Genomic DNA, 5,000 nt, shown 5'->3' with positions numbered 1-5,000 from the left:
CTAGCCACTGCTCCTGAACCCAGCCAAGCAAGGGGAGGCTCCCCGGGCACATCGGAACCCCTTCCCGGGCCCTTGGCAGTGCGGCAGGCTGGGAGACAGGGCCCAGGGCCGTGGCACCCGACCCGGGGCCCGGCCGGGCCCCTGGACGCAGCCGGGGCTCCCAAGCCCGGAGGTGCATGGGACGCCTCCCCGGTCCCTCCGGACCCCATCCCGGGCACCCTGCCACGCAGCAGGACCAAGGACAGAGCCCGGGGTGGGGAGGCCGCCCTCCCCGGGCCCTCAGGGGCCCTAGCCACTGCTCCTGAACCCAGCCAAGCAAGGGGAGGCTCCCCGGGCACATCGGAACCCCTTCCCGGGCCCTTGGCAGTGCGGCAGGCTGGGAGACAGGGCCCAGGGCCGGAGCACCCGACCCGGGGCCCGGCCGGGCCCCTGGACGCAGCCGGGGCTCCCAAGCCCGGAGGCGCATGGGACGCCTCCCCGGTCCCTCCGGACCCCGTCCCGGGCACCCTGCCACGCAGCAGGACCAAGGACAGAGCCCGGGGTGGGGAGGCCGCCCTCCCCGGGCCCTCAGGGGCCCTAGCCACTGCTCCTGAACCCAGCCAAGCAAGGGGAGGCTCCCCGGGCACATCGGAACCCCTTCCCGGGCCCTTGGCAGTGCGGCAGGCTGGGAGACAGGGCCCAGGGCCGTGGCACCCGACCCGGGGCCCGGCCGGGCCCCTGGACCCAGCCTGGGCTCCCAAGCCCGGAGGCGCAGGGGAAGCCTCCCCGGGCCCTCCAGGACCCCGTCCCGGGCACCCTGCCACGCAGCAGGACCAAGGACAGCGCCCGGGATGGGGAGGCCGCCCTCCCCTGGACCTCAGGCCTTCCATGTCAGCCCGGCAATCTGGTCGCCCCATTGGAAAGCATTGCGCGCTACTATTGCAAACACATTATCTACCGGACTTGCTCTAGATGGCGCTCCAACATAAGGAATGTACCAACACCTTCCCTACTGGAATCGTGACGAGCAGGAGCCGTCATTAGCACTGAAGGGGCTAGTATATCAACACTTTCCCTCCTGTTGCGCAGGTTGGAGTTTGAAAAATAGATTGTATTATGCCTTTAGTTTGTGTGTCCTCTAGATCAAGTTGATCTACTGACTTGCGATGCCAAGGCATCTCGCTGTAAAGGAATGCGATGTCACAGCATGCATTTGTGCATTCGAATAGATGGCCGCCTATAACCCCTTCGCTGCGGCGGGTTTTCAAATGGGTTTGGGCATGGAGCTGCCCGGGACCCGTGGAGCCCGTCCTGGGCACTCTGACCTGCTGTTGGCCCGGGGGAGGACTGCCCGGGACCCGTGGAGCCCGTCCTGGGCACTCTGACAAGCTGTTGGCCCGGGGAAGGGAGCCCCAGACGACCGGGACCTGTGGAGCCCGTCCTGGGCACTCCTGTATGCCGTTGGCCCGGGGAAGGGAGCCCCGGACGTCCGGGTCCCGTGGAACTCGTCCTGGGCACTCTGACATGCCGCTGGCCCGGGGAAGGGTGCCCCGGACGCCCGGGGCCCGTAGCCCGTCCTGGGCACTCTGACAAGCCGTTGGCCCGGGGAAGGGAGCCCTGGACGCCCGGGACCCGTGGAGCCCGTCCTGGGCACTCTGGAATGCTTTGGCCCGGGGAAGGGAGCCCCGGACGCCCGGGGGAGGACTGCCCGGGACCCGTGGAACTGGTCCTGGGCACTTTTACATGCCGTCGGCCTGGAGGTGGGTGCCCTGGACGCCCGGGGGAGGCCTGCCCGGGACCCGTGGAGCCCTTCCCGGGTACTTTGCCAATGCCGTTGGCCTCATGGAGATGGTTGCCCCGGACGCGTCCGGGGGAGGCCTGCGCGGGACCCATGGAGCCCGTCCTGGGCATTGAGCCATGCCGTTGGCCTGGAGATGGGAGCCCCGGACGCCCGGGGGAGGCCTGCCCGGGACCCGTGGAGCCCTTCCCGGGTACTTTGCCAATGCCGTTGGCCTCATGGAGATGGTTGCCCCGGACGCGTCCGGGGGAGGCCTGCGCGGGACCCATGGAGCCCGTCCTGGGCATTGAGCCATGCCGTTGGCCTGGAGATGGGAGCCCCGGACGCCCGGGGGAGGACTGCCTGGTACCCGTGGAGCCCGTCCTGGACACTTTGACATGCCGTCGGCCTGGAGGAGGGTGCCCGGGACGCCCGTGGGAAGCCTGGTCGGGACCCGTGGAGCCCTTCCCGGGTACTTTGCCAATGCCGTTGGCCTCCTGGAGATGTGTGCCCCGAACGCCCGGGGGGAGGGCTGCCCGGGGCCCGTGGAGCCCGCCCTGGGCACTTTGACATGCCGTCGTCCTGGAGGTGGGAGCCCCGGACGCCCGGGGGAGGGCTGCCCGGGACCCATGGAGCCCTTCCCGGTTACTCTGCCATCCCGTTGGCCTCCTGGAGATGGGTGCCCCGGACGCCCGGGGGAGGTCTGTCCGGGGCCCATGGAGCCCGTCCTGGGCAGTGTGACATGCCGTCGGCCTGGAGGTGGGAGCCCCGGACGCCCGGGGAAAGGCTGCCCGGGACCCGTGGAGCCCTTCCCGGGTACTTTGCCATCCCGTTGGCCTCCTGGAGATGGGTGCCCCGGACGCCCGGGGGGAGGTCTGTCCGGGGCCCATGGAGCCCGTCCTGGGCAGTGTGACATGCCGTCGGCCTGGAGGTGGGAGCCCCGGACGCCCGGGGGAAGGCTGTCCGGGACCCGTGGAGCCCTCCCCGGGTACTTTGCCAATGCCGTTGGCCTCATGGAGATGGGTGCCCCGGACGCCCGGGGGAGGACTGCCCGGTACCCGTGGAGTCCTTTCCGGGTACTTTGCAACGCTGTTGGCCTCCTGGAGATGGGTGCCCCGGACGCCCGGGGGAGGCCTGCCCGGGACCCGTGGAGCCCCTCCCGGGTACTTTGCCAATGCCGTTGGCCTCATGGAGATGGGTGCCCCGGACGCCCGGGGGAGGACTGCCCGGTACCCGTGGAGTCCTTTCCGGGTACTTTGCAACGCTGTTGGCCTCCTGGAGATGGGTGCCCCGGACGCCCGGGGGAGGTCTGTCCGGGGCCCATGGAGCCCGTCCTAGGCAGTGTGACATGCCGTCGGCCTGGAGGTGGGAGCCCCGGACGCCCGGGGGAAGGCTGCCCGGGACCCGTGGAGCCCTTCCCGGGTACTTTGCCATCCCGTTGGCCTCCTGGAGATGGGTGCCCCGGACGCCCAGGGGCGGTCTGTCCGGGACACGTGGAGCCCGTCCTGGGCATTGAGCCATGCCGTTGGCCCGGAGAATGGAGCCCCCAGACGCCCGGGGGAGGTGTTGCCCAGGCATATCTCATCTGGTCCCCGGGCAGAGAACCACCAGCCCTGGAGAGGTGTCCGGGCGTACCCAGCCCCTAGTAATCCGGAGGGAAATTACCCCCCTTTCTTGCAATCCGTGCACGCGAGGTGACAGAGGGGACCCAAGGCGTAAAAGAACCCGAGCTCATGGAGCCCTAGCTGGGATCCGGGAGGCGAATGGCACCTCATCGGGACTTCCAGGGAAGCCCGGCCATCTGGTCGCCCCATTGGAAAGCATCGCGGGCGACCAGATGGCCCGGATCGAAAGGACTCCCAGCTCCCCATCCACCCCAAGCCTTCGCGGTAGGGTTCCTGACTGCCTGCCCACGCAAGGCAGGGCTCTTGGACCCCGGCTGGGCCTCAGGCGCAGGTTGGACCACCGGAGCTCTAGGGCCCGGACGACCTGGGGGAGGAATGCCCGGGACCCGTGGAGCCCGTCCTGGGTACTTTGACATGCCGTCGGCCTGGAGGTGGGTGCCCCGGACGCCCGGGGGAAGCTGCCCGGGACCCATGGAGCCCGTCCTGGGTACTTTGACATTCCGTCGGCCTGGAGGTGGGACCCCCGGACGCCCGGGGGGAGGTCTGCCCGGGACCCATGGAGCCCGTCCTGGGTACTTTGCCTATGCCGTTGGCCTCATGGAGATGGGTGTCCCAGACGCCCGGGGGGGGGCTGTCCCAGACTCATGGAGCCCGTCCTGGGCACTTTGACATGCCGTCTGCCTGGAGGTGGGAGCCCCGGACGCCCGGGGGAGGGCTGCCCGGGACCCATGGAGCCCGACCCGGGCACGCTGCCATGCCGTCAGCCTGGATGGAGCCCCGGACGCCCGGGGTACGAGTGACCGGGACGCATGGAGCCCGTCCTGGGCACTTTTCCGTGCCTTCGGCCTGGAGCCCCCAGACACCCAGGGGAGGACCACCGTGAAAACCATGGAGCCCGACCCGGGCACTCTGCCATACCGTCAGCCTAGATGGAGCCCCGGACGCCCAGGGGACGAATGCCCGGGACGCATGGAGCCCGTCCTGGGCACTTTTCCATGCATTCGGCCTGGAGCCCCCAGACACCCAGGGGAGGACCACCGTGAAAACCATGGAGCCCGACCCGGGCACTCTGCTATACCGTCAGCCTGGATTGAGCCCCGGACGCCCGGGGGACGAATGCCCGGGACGCATGGAGCCCGTCCTGGGTACTTTTCCATGCCTTCGGCCTGGAGCCCCCAGACACCCAGGGGAGGACCACCGTGAAAACCATGGAGCCCGACCCGGGCACTCTGCCATACCGTCAGCCTGGATGGAGCCCCGGACACGCCCGGGGGACGAATGCCCGGGACGCATGGAGCCCGTCCTGGGCACTTTTCCATGCCGCCGGGGTGGATGGAGCCCCGGGCGCCCAGGGGACGACTGCCCAAGAGCCATGGAGCCCGTCCTGGGCAATTTGACATGCCGTCGGCCTGGCGGAAGGAAGCCACGGGTGGCCTAGGGAGGTGTTACCCAGGCATAGCCTATCTGGTCCCCATGGCAGAGAACCACCAGCCTTGGAGGGGCGTCCGGGCGTACCCTGTCCCTAGTAATCCGGAGGGAAAATACCCTCCTTTCTTGTAAACTCTGCACGCGAGGTGACAGAGGGGACCCAAAGCGTGAAAGTACCCGACCTCCTGGAG

The sequence above is a fragment of the Lissotriton helveticus genome, chromosome 5_1 (genome assembly GCF_964261635.1).
Source record: "Lissotriton helveticus chromosome 5_1, aLisHel1.1, whole genome shotgun sequence".
In the NCBI taxonomy this organism is placed as follows: domain Eukaryota; kingdom Metazoa; phylum Chordata; class Amphibia; order Caudata; family Salamandridae; genus Lissotriton; species Lissotriton helveticus.
The sequence above is the reverse complement of the archived record's forward strand: the minus strand, read 5'-3'. Positions refer to the sequence as shown.